This window comes from Petaurus breviceps, unplaced genomic scaffold (genome assembly GCF_028583685.1).
Source record: "Petaurus breviceps papuanus isolate PSGF00001 unplaced genomic scaffold, PetGlider_PUasm1.0 151, whole genome shotgun sequence".
NCBI lineage: Eukaryota > Metazoa > Chordata > Mammalia > Diprotodontia > Petauridae > Petaurus > Petaurus breviceps.
In genome coordinates, this window is record NW_027185712.1 from 16,447,982 (window position 1) to 16,460,167 (window position 12,186).

General features: G+C 41.8%; 1 protein-coding gene across 3 annotated transcripts in view; it reads right to left on the reverse strand.

Annotated features, from left to right (window-relative positions):
• The window catches only part of GALNT1 (polypeptide N-acetylgalactosaminyltransferase 1), a 208,742-nt gene that overhangs the window by 177,635 nt on the left and 18,921 nt on the right, over positions 1–12,186 (reverse strand). The window contains exon 1 of one of the 3 annotated variants that reach the window (XM_069075954.1): positions 10,366–10,509. The exons of 1 other annotated variant lie outside the window; for it this stretch is intronic. The gene's annotated coding sequence lies outside the window, so the exon portion shown is untranslated. Of the gene's footprint in view, positions 1–9,520; positions 9,658–10,365; positions 10,510–12,186 lie in introns of those variants that run through there. One more of the 3 variants, XM_069075952.1, reaches the window with a different exon arrangement.

Sequence of the window (12,186 nt, forward strand, 5' to 3'; positions counted from 1 at the left end):
ATATCTCTTTTTTGCATGGGAACATTAATCAGTGGTACCCCCTCCTACTACTGAAGCAAGAATTGCTAATTTCTTTGCCCTTTTTTCAATTCTGCCTTTTGCCTCCTCACCTTTTCTTCTCGAGTCTCCCTTTACTAAGAACTAGAAGACATATTCTTCACTGTTAAGGTAAAATCACTGTTAGCATTTGATTTAAGACACACACATATTCCCCTCTATTTTCTTACACTTCTCTTTTTTATGTACCCTCCCATTCTGTAATTCAGTCCCAGCAAAAAAAGAAAATTTCCTCCTGTAGGCAGGATAGTATGGGATTTAGTCCATGAACCTTCTGACCTTGTTTCCCCACTATCACTTCTTTTGTTGACTTACCTTTGTCACCTTGTGTCCATTTAGAAAGAAATCTCAATGGTCTCTCAGTGTTATTTTATTGTTGTTGTCATCCTTGATTATTATATTTCTACTCTTCTTGTATTTTTGTTGTCTGAGCTTTTTGAGATGTAAATTTCTTCTGGTCTAGTTTTCTTTCTAAAAATGTTTCAAATGCCCTTATTTTTTTTAAAAAAAAGTGAAGCATCCATCTTTTTTCATTAATGGTTAGATTCTGGGTAGGTCATTTTGGGTTGCATCTTAAGTTCCTTTCCTCTTTAGAACAAAATATTCCATACTGTTTCGCGGTTTCTAGTGGGTACAGAATAAGTTTTATTCAATTTCCTTTCCTTTATAAAAACCTTTGGTCATTTGCATAATTTGATGTTTTGTCAGTGGAATTTTCAATTTTTACAGCATATGTATAGTTGTTTCCTATTTCTATTAGTAACTTGTGTTTTCCTTGTACTGTCATTTTGTTTTCTGTGTTCCAAAGTTCTGGGCAGCTTTCTTGCACTATTTCTTGCATTATACTGTTCAGGTTTTTTGACTTGTGTTCTTCTGAAAAACCTATAGTTCTTAAACTGTGTCTCTGCATCCTATCTTTGAGATCAATATGATTTGCTTATATGAAGATCATATTCTCCTTTAACATTGTTACTTTTTACTTTTCTTCTTCTAGATTGACCTTTATTTTGGTGTATTTGCATTCCCAATCAATTATTCTCTCCCTCACTTGATAAGACTTGATACCATAGATTCAAATTTTTCTATTCTGCTAATTATTACTATTATGTGGGCCATAAATTCTACTTTCACAATTCTCATGTCTCTTTTAAAACATTCAGGAACAAACAGCTGTGGTTCCATGTTCTCTCTGGAATCCATGAGGTCTTTTGCCTCATGGAGTACTGATTCAGTTCCCTTTGTCTTTAAATATTTATTCTTTGATGCCCGAACTCCTTTACCTGATCTGGAAGCTAATATTCCCTTCTGTTATGTTATTAATATCTTAACAGTAGGCTGATGTTCTTATGTTGTTGTTCAGTCATGTCTGACTCTTTATGACCCTGTGGACTATAGCATGTCAATACTGTCTATTAAGTTTTCTTAGCAAAAATAATGGAGTGGTCTGCCATTTCTTTCTCCAGTGGATTAAGGCAAAAAGAAGCTAAATGACTTGCCCAGAATTATATAGCTAGTGTCTGAGGCCACATTTGAACTCAGGTCTTCCTGACTCTAGGCCCAATGTTCTATCCACTGAGCTACCTACCTGATTATGCTCCAGATCTTCAACTGAGTTTTCTTCTTCCTGTGAGATGGAGAACGCAAGGATCTAAAGTAGATTAATTTGGTTATTGCCCTTAACCTATTTCCCTAAGAAGGCCTCAGTTCTAGAACTTCTACAAATTTTAAGAGGAAAAAGTCTAAAAAAAGGTTTTTAGACTAGAGAACTATTGTTTTAATATTTCTAAAGAAACTAAAATGACCTTAGTACAAAGCAGATGTGCAACAGCAGATGGTAATGCCGCTTCTTTAATGTATTTTCCACTGATAAAATCACATCAGTTTCTGATATTGAACCTACTGACAGTGACTAGGCCTTTAGTGACAAGAACTTTCTTTTCTGAGTGTTCAATAGATTTGAGTATAGCACCAGCAGGAGGAGTTGTCAGAACACTATCCATTGGGATGGGATAGAAAAATTGCTATTCCAGAGGCTCTTGGGGTTAGGGTCCTAGGCTTTCTCTCTTAAAGTCTGGAGAAAAAGGGTGGTCAAAGTGGTAATAGAGATCAAGAATGGTTCCATAGAAGAGATACAAGAAGACACTCACATTCTATTCCTCTGAAGAGGTGGGAAGTTGAGTGTGGCACACTGCACATATTTTCAGATTTTTTTCTTTCAGTTCTACTACTTTTCCTTTTTTTCTTTCTTGCTAAAAAAAATTCTTGTTATTATGGGACGGCTCTCTGATGGCGGGGAGGGACACTGGCAGAAATCATGATGATGTAAAAAAAAAAGAAATCAATAAACATTAATTTTAAAAAACGGAATTGCGACATCAGAAATCTCAAGTTACAATGAATCTAAATACTTGTAAAGAATTCAACTTCCTGGAGCAGCTAGGTGGCACAGTGAATAGAGCACCAGCCCTGGAGTTAGGAGAACCTAAATTCAAATCCGACCCTAGACATTTAACACTTTACTAGCCATGTGACTTTGGGCAAGTCACTAAGAATTCAACTTCCCTCCAAAATTTAAACATATGCTTTCCTTTAAACATCAGGAGTGATGAATCTTCAAACCAAAATTACTGGCAACCCAGATTATACCTTTATGTTAGACTTTATATATATATGCCTATTAAATTTTGGCTAATTTAGAAAATGGTTCAATAAATGTAATGGAATATTATAAAGCAGGTAAGATGGAAACAATTAGGAATATAAAAAAATCTGCAAAGACTTCTGTGAAATCATGCAAAGTGAAAAAAACAGAACCAGAAAAATGGTATACATACTAACTATGATCACATGAGAAAAAGTGAATGAGAATAGTAATAGTTCCCCTTTCATAGAGACTTATGGTAAGGAACTGAGAATGTACTACTGCACTTTATACACTGAAATAAATTTAAATGTAATTAGTTGGAGTATAATTATGATGTTTAATGATATTTTTAATACTGAATTTTAAAAAAATTGTCTCTCCCAACATCATGGAGAGAAAGAGCAGTGACTAGTACATAGCAGGTATTTAATAAATGCTTTGTTTATTAAATTACAATACAGCAGAATTCAGGAAGTGTTTGAACTATCAAATCCAAAGTGCTCAATCATTGTAAATCTGGAAAGAGGTCTTTAAGGATGTGCTATGGGGCTGTGCCTGGCCTTGCTACATTTAGCATTTTAATGAAAAAAAACTAAAGACAAGCATATCATGCTTATCAAATTTGTAGAAAACTGACCTCCCAGTTTTCCCTGTCTTCTCTAGGTAGAAGTACAATAGCCACGGCCTGATACTCAACCTGACTGGCACAGAAGTTTTAACTTGCTCCACTTCTCTTAACACGAAGCCAGTTCAACCCTCCTTGGTCAGTATGGAGGGCTTTCACTCTTGGGAGAACACCAAAATCTGAAAATATGTAAGTAGGATAGACACTTGATTGGCTTTAGCCCTTCTGTAGTTCATATCTCTCAAACCCAACCAATCCACCAGCCTTAGCCTCCCCAGCAACAGAGACTACAAGCAGCTGTAATTCCGAGTTTCATTTTAATATACCAGATAAAGGAACTGGATTAGGAAAAAAAAAACAAATGGGCTAGAACAATGAACAAAATCTAATAAAAATCAGATGAATAGGGAAATACAAAGTACTATTTTTTTTTTAATCAAGTTCACAAGAAAATACAGGATGGAGTAGATATGGCTAGACAATTACTCATGTGAAACAGACTGGGGGCTTTCTATGAACTCCAAACTCAACTTAGTGCTATCAATGTGACAATGGCTGAAAAAGCCAATAATGCAATCTTATATGTCTATTAATGCAGTTTAAGAGGGTGATTAAAAAGGCCAAGGATTGATGGACAACTTTTTTTGGACAAGGATTGATTCTGGTGTTCAGTAGATCTATCCTCACATGTAATGAACAATGAGATTCTAACAAAGATTCTAACAAATTAAATTTAAATTTAAAAAAAATTAAAACAAATCAAATTTAAAAAAATTCTAACAAATCTAAAAGATTCTAACAAAGTGTCTGAAATAAGGGAGTTGATTGTCCTACTATACTCTAACCTAGTTAGTTGGGTCACATTTAAAATATATTCAGCTCTGGTAATTACATTTATAAAGGACAGGAAAAACTGGATGGAGTAGATCCCTGAGTGACCTGGACTGTCAAGGGGTTTTTCAAATTCATGGCATGAGAATCAGCTGAATATTAAGGTTGAAGAGAAGACTTAAAAGTGAATTCGATTACAATCATCAAGTATTTTAAGGGTTGGTGTATAGAAAAAAGTATGAGAATTATTGTGCTTGTCACAGGTAGAACTAGGACCAAGTGATAGAATTTAAAGGGAAGATTTCTGCTCAATATAAGAAGTTTCTAATTAAAGTAGTCAAAAAGTGGACTGGACTACCTCAGGAGATAGTGATGTTCCTATCTCTGGAGTTCTTCAAATAGAAAAGCTTCAAGAACACATCAGAAATGTTGTAGATGAAATGCAAGCTTCAACAATGAGCTATACTAAATGATTTCACAGAATTAGACACTCTCAGAGTTTGAAGAGAACTTAAAGGCCATCTAGTCAGACTTGTACTTTAACCATAACCTTCCTATAAAATCCTGAAGAGAGGTTATCCAGCTCTACTCAAAAAGCTACCTTGTCAAGGCTACCTTGTAAAAGCTGCCCATTACACTACTAAAGTTCCTTCCAACTCTAAGATTCTGTTATAAAAATAGTTCATCTGATAATACTTCAGAATTTACAAAGTTTCCCTATCAACAAGTATTCTTTCAACACTATCAAAAGGAATATGTCTTTATATTGGTATAGAGCTTTACAATTCACAAGCAGATGTTATATCTGTTGTAAACACTATAAGAAATATTTCCAGCCCCCTGGATTCACTATCCAGATGGGAAATCTACGCCCAAAACACATAAAATAGAATTAAGTGTGATATAACAACAATAAGTGCAACAAGAGCTCAGAGAATAAAAACAGTGTGCCTGAAGACAGGTGGCTTCATGGAAAAGGAGAGATTTGGGCTGAGCTCTTCTGTAGTTCTTTATGGATTACATTTCCCTCCTCTTTTCCATCTGCCTCTCTCTTTGCCTCTCCTCATTTTACTCATCATAATGTGAAGCTGAATTACAACTTCAAATATGTGTTGCTTGAAGGAGGAAAAAAAAAAGGTGATGCTGAGAGAGGTTAAGTGACATGGCCAAGGTCATGCACACAGGAGTGAGAATAGAAATCAGGGCATCTGACCACAAATCCTGTATGTACCTTGTCTACTGACCCATGCTGCTCCTTGAATAATCTAAAATTCTTAAAATTTTACTAACAATAGAGGGCAGCTAAGTGGAGCAATGGATGGAGTGCTAGGTCTAAAGTCTTGAGTTCAAATCCAACCTCAGACACTAAATGTGTGACCCTGGGCAAGTAGCTTAACCCTGCTTGCCTCAATTGCCTCATCTATAAAATGAAGTGGAGAAGGAAAAGGCAAACCACTCTTGCATTTTTGCTAAGAAAACCCCAAATGGGTGATATCTAGGCTAAAAATAGAAACATACATGCTGAGGTGTGCTGGAGACTGCTGGAGCTAAAAGCTGATTGTTTAATTTTCAGGGTGAACACCTTAGAATTGGGGAAATCACACAAATCATATTTTAATTTATTGGGGTTTTTATTAATTGTCTAGACTTTTTAAAAAGTGATGGGGAAAATGTTAATAAAGCAGATTAACCTTTTTTAAAAAAAATCCCAAAAGGAATCATAAAGAGTCAAACACAACTGAACAACAAGAGATAAACGTTTTCATGATGAAAGATATCTGTTGCATTTATTAACAAGAGGGACTAGACCTGTGATTTCATTGGTATGGGAAATTTTCAGACAAGGAACCTCCTTGTACCAATTCAGTTTGGCATCTTCCCTACAACCTATGGTCTCAGAGAGCTGCCTAGGACATGGCATTAATTAAAATATGCTATTGTCAGTTCTCCATTTTAAAATCAAACATTTTAATCATTTATGTCTTTTCTTTAAAAAAAAAAAAAGGTTTTTTTAAACTGTCATGTGGTCCTGACTTAATTTTTTAATGGAGTTTCAAAGTGCTTTACATATATTCTCATTTTAGACCTTTCTAGTTTTACCCACTGAAACAGAAATCGGAACAATCTTAAATTCAAATGATACGTAGTAAAGAGCATGATGTAGTGATCTCTTCAATATTTTCCAAAAACACACTGTGTTTTAAGAAACTTTAACAAAGGAAGAAATAGCAAGAGGCACAGGGATATATTCTAGACCAGGGGTGGGGAACATGTGGTCTTCTAGGTCCTTGGGTGAGGTCTTTTGACCAAGTCCAAATTTTACAGAAAAAATTCTTTTATTAGGGCAGTTTGTTCTATGAAGTTTGGATTCAGTCAAAGGGCTGCACTTGAGTACCTATATGGCCACGTGGAGGCTTGAGGCTGCAGGTTTCCCCACCTCTGTTCTAGACAACCCTCACCCCCCAAAAAAAGAAAGTTCAGGGTGCAAAAAATATCATTAAGTAAAATCATGTCACATTTTCCAAGCAAACAAAATATGCATCCCGACAAGAATGTTAACATACAACTTGATGTTACAGAACACATAGAAGTTAGATAAACCGATGTGTATGTGCAGGTATATATACCTTTTGTGTGTTTGAATACATGTGAAGCATACATCCACTAATAACGTTTACTGCAAACTTGCTTCTCTGTATTAGCAAAGGGTATCACAGAGGGGCAAAGGACAGCCAAAAAGACCTGGTTTTTGGTTCTTCTGGCTGCAAACTAAAAGCAGCAAATTTCTCTTCTACCTGAACACTATCCCCCATCTCTGATATTTGAAGCTCATAGTGACATAAAAATTTAATTTTTATCCAATCACTTATCTATTAACTATCCAGAAAGGCTCTCCAGTTTTATAACCCACTCCTTAAAAGAAATCAACTTTATGATCTTATGATCCAGCCTATCCTAATTCTGTGGTTTTTGAAGGTTTGGGTTTTTTTTTTTTTTAACACGACCAACTTCTTTATAATGGAGCTTTGTTACTGAAGGATTTATTAGTCAAAGTATTGCTAGCTCATTATTTTAAAATAATTATGTACTATAATAAAACTAAACGAAGTTGGTCTGTTCTAGCAAGGGGGCAGAGAGCAGATGCAGTACCTATTCCAGAACTTAGTCAAGGCTTCAGTCTCAAATGGGAGGATGAGTTCATACCAGACACATAAACAGGAATTCACATTTGAAATAGGAAGCTGTGACCTCTAAGGGCTCTTCCAACTCCAGGATTCTAAAATTCTTGGTCACCACACATAATTCTTCCCCTCAAGGAACTTCCATTCTACAACATAAATAATGGTTTGTCTAAATGAGTTACATAGTGCTTTAAGATCTGAAAAGCCCTTTACATACATTTACACCTCACAAAACCCTCAACAACCACTGAGGCAGGTGGTATTATCCTTAATTTATAGATGAGGAAATAGACTTGACATAATGAATGATAAAAATGAATGGCTCTGGTTGATACAGCTAACAGGCCAGCTTTGAACCAAGTCTTTTTGACTCTGACTCCAAGGCCAGCATTCTATCAATCAACTTCACCACAATGCCTCATTTCTGTACTACAGATAAATAATCCCTCAAAAGAATGATTTCATTGCATGAACACTATCTCAACCAACAAAAACTGCAACCCCTTTATGTTTTAGGAGCCAGTTTAACAAGCTACGGTAAAAAAGCACTACTTGGTCTCCCCAGATGCTAGTGACTTCCCCTCTAAAGTAATCTTTCATCTACTCTCTATATATCTTCTATAACCTTTCTATATACCTGTTGTCTCCCTCTCAGCCTCCTCCCCATTAAAAGAAAAGTTCCCTGAAGGCAGGCTATTTGTTTTTTCTTTGTATTCTCCATGTCCAACTCTGCAAGTGCTTAATAAATGCTTGTTGACTGATTAGTCAACTTTCTGATGAGGAGATTCTTAAACTTTTTGAGACTGGGTTTCAAAAGACAGTCTATTTCTAAATGAAAGCCTTTTAAGATTCTTGAACTGGCCAGAGTTTGTATTCCACTGGCAAAGCCTCTTGAGGGTGAGGGTCACTTCCTCACCCCAATTAGGATGCACCAATACTAAATACACACGCAAAAAACATAATCTATTCTGTCTGGGGACTGGTTAGTTCAGATGGTTTGAGCATTATGCTTATAATGAGGCCAAGGTCACAAGCTTGATGCAAAGAACTGTTCTACAGCCACACACTGCACACACACATACACCCAATTTCCTTCCCCATTAGCAAGCCTACCCAGGTAAGAGTGCAGAAGATGCAAACCACCAGGACTTCTAGAAAAATTTCAAAATACTGACTCATCATCAGTATGGCATGTCACAACATTTTATTAATTCGTATGAGAAAGATAACACATTATCAATAGTACTGTCATACTAAAGTTCAAAATATCTCTAAAAACATGATGGGAGGTGGGGGAGAAAGGCGTTACTTATCTATCACCAGACAAATACTTTTTGAGGCCTACAACTTATGGAAATGTGGTGAGCCCTGGCTTCTTATAGAACTAGAAAGGTTCAGCTACTAACCTGGTAACGCTCTGCATCTCCTCCCCACCCCTCTCCAGCACACACAAGAAATAGAAAGGTCCAGGTCTTAACCACCGCGGCTCCAAACTCCTCCCGATTAGCTTAAGTGCCACGGCCATATTAAACTACGGTGTGGGGGTTTTCTGTTCATTTTTTTAAAAACAAAAACTTCCGGTTTTTGTAAAGAAAAGCAACTCTTAACTTAATGTCAAACTGCAGTTGAACCGAAACTCGCTGCTTTTAGCAGCTACCAAAAAAGAGCTGCCTCCTATCCCAGCTAAAACCGGCCATGAGGTTAGGTCCCCCCCAGCCCCGGGGATGGGGGTTGGGGGAGGAGGGGTGGGATGCTCGGTATCAGTCACTTGTGACCTCCCATTCCTGAGTAACAGAAAGGATGTGGCAAGAGGACGCGGGGGGCCAAAGTGCAGAAGGCCGTCTCCGGACTTCAACGTACCTATTATACCTCCAGACTCCCCCCATCTCGGATAACTTTCCCAGACAGACGGGAGCACAGCAAAGAGCCCAGGGAGTCCCGTGGAGGGACCACGAGCACGGCAGGGCCAAGACCCTCACCTCCCCCGGAGGAGATGATCTAGACGCCCACCGCCCAGGGCTGGGGGAGCCGCCCCCCGCCCGCCCCTCAATAGCATCCGCAGGGCGTCAGAACAACTCCCCTCGGAGACGCTGGGCAAAAAAGGGGAACTGGCCACGGCCACGGCCGGGGCCGCCGCCTCCTCCCCGCCCCCCGCTGGTGCGCAGTCCGGGAGACCCTCACCTCCTCCACGGTCTCCTCTTCGTGGTGGTCGCGGTCCCCAGGGGCCCTGCCCCGGGCCGGTGCGGGTGGACGCGGGTGCAGGCGGCCGGGGCCGGGGCCGGCGTCGTCTCCCGGGGCGCCCCTGCCTGCTCCTGGGCTCCTCGCCTCCCCGCAGCCGCGGACTCCCGGCCGCTGCCCTGCGGAGCGAGCCCGCCGTCTCCGCCGCGGCCCCTCAGCCGCCCCGGGCGGGCAGGCTGGCCGGCGGGAGGGGGGAGAGGGGAGGGACGGAGGGTCGGAGGCCGGCTCCGGGCGCCCGCGGGCCCCGGGCTCACAGGGGTCCGCGGCCGGCAGGGGTTACACGGAGGGCGCCGCGCACTGGGACCCGGCTCCGCACGCCCCCGGGCGGCCGTGCCTCATCTTGCTCGTCTCCGCCGCCGCTGAAGCTGCCGCCGAAGCCGCTCGTCCCCGCCGGGCTCGGCCTCGGCTCTCGGGCCCCCGCGCCGCCCGATCCCCCTCAGAAGCGCCGGGCTTCCATGGCCTCGGGAGCTCCTCCCCGGGCCGGCGCGCGGACGGGCTGCGGCGGACGGCGCTCCTGACGACGGCGCTGGCGGTGGCGGCAACCGTTAGCCCGGCTCCCCCGCTCCGGCTGGCGGCTGGCAGCTGGCGCAGGGGGGAGGAGGAGGAAGGCCGAGGAAGAGGAGGAGGGGAAGGAGCGGTGGGGGAGGGGAGCACTGCAGGGCGCCCGGAGGAAGCTTCTCCGCCGCTCTCGGAGCGCGGACAGTCGCGCTACGAGTGTCGATGCGTGTGTGCGAGTCCCCTCCCTACTTCCACGCGTCGTCGCCGGTCCCGCCCCCACTACCGCTTACCCGGATGCACCTAGAGAGCCACGTGGGTGTGCGGAGTGTCCTGCGAGCTTGGGTGGTAACGGAGCTGTCGGAGGCAGCCGCAGCGCTCCCGCCGCCTCTTCTCTGCGCCTCTTCTTGCCCTCCTCCTCCCACTCTCTCTCTCCTCCTCCTCCTCTTCCTTTCCCTTCCCTCTTACTCCATCTCCCTCCCTCTGCTCCTCTACGCCTTCCCTCTGTTCTCCCCCTTCTCCCACTCCCCCTCCCTCCGCCTCTCTCTCTCTTCTTTCCTCTCCTCCTTCTATACATCTCTCCCCTCCCCCTTTTCCTATGCGTCCAACTCCTTCTTTTTCCTCATTTCTCCCTCTTCCTCCTTTTTCCCTCCCCTTCCTTCCCATCATCCTTTTCCACCCCCTCTTCTTTTCTCTTCCCCCTTTCCTTCTCTTCCCTTTCCTTCTCCCCTCTGCACATCTCTCTCTATTCCCACTTCCCCTCCTCTTCCCATTTCCCTGATTCCCTTCCCTTCTTAATCCCTTCATCCTTTCCTAACCCCCCTCTCTCCTCCTTCTTTCCCTTCTTTCTTCTCTCTTCCCTTCTTAGTCTTCTTTCAGTCCCTCTTCTCTTCCATCCCCTCTTCCCTCCTCTTATTCCTCTTCCTTTTTTTCCCATCTTTTTCTTTTCCTTCCTCTCACTTCCTTTCCCCTCCTTCCTCCTCTTCCTCTCTCATTTCCTTTCTTATTTCTTTTCCCATTCCCCCAGTGCTCTTATCTTCCATCTCCCTTTCTCTCCCCTGTTTAATTCCCCCTTCTTTCCTGCCCTTTCCCCTACCCTGTGTCTTGAGTACAGTGTTTGAAAGCTCATTGTTCCCGAAGTCAAAGGGCCTGAGTTCCAATCCCACCTGTGATATTTAATTACTTGAAATGAGGAAGTTGTATTAGATAGTCTCGGATACCATTCCAGTTCTAAGATACAGAACTATGATCCTTGTGGCACCATACTAGTTTTTCTCCAGAGAAAGTACTCCATTTTGTTGTGTTGCTTTGTTTTTGTTTTCTTCCCATTCTCATTTCCCCTGCTTTCTAAGAGTAGCACAAAACCTTTCTTTAGAGGATTGTAATAATTTCAAAAGCAGAAGTTAGATGAAATGCTGTAATATCCTATAAGCCAACTAATAGGGAACTATTTCTTTAGTTTCTTCTTCCTTCCACACTTACTACCTTTGGCTAGGTCTTGCCCTTACAACAGGTTAGCTCACTTCTTTATGGATTGGGTATTAAGTTCTCTAGATTTCTGGATGCCAGTCACTTAACTTTTGTTAACCACCTACTAAGGGCCAGGCACTGTGCTAAGTGTTGGTGATACAAAGAAAGGAAAAAGACAGTCCCTGTTCTCTGTCTAGTGGGAAGAACAATATGCAGAAAGCTATATACAATCAAGCTATAAACAGGATAAATTGGAAATAGTAAAAAGAGGAAATAGGGAAGACTGGGAGGGATTTTAGTTGGGACTCAGAGGAAACAAGGAAGCCAGAACTCAGAAGTGAGGAAGGAAAGCATTCCAGGCATGGGGGACAGGCAGTGAAAACTACCTGGAATCAGGAGATGAGTATCTTGTTCTTAGAACAGCAAAGAGGCCAGTGTCACTGGATTGATGTGTGTGTAGGAAAATGCAATGTGAAAGAAGAGAGGAAATGGGGGAGGGAATCAGGGGAGAGTTATGAAGGGTTCTGAATGTCAAACAGAGGATTTTCTATTTTATCCAGGAAGTGATAGTCACTTGAGTTTACTGAATGAAAAGGGGTGTGTGTGTGTGTGTGTGTGTGTATGTGTGTGTGTGTGTGTGTGTG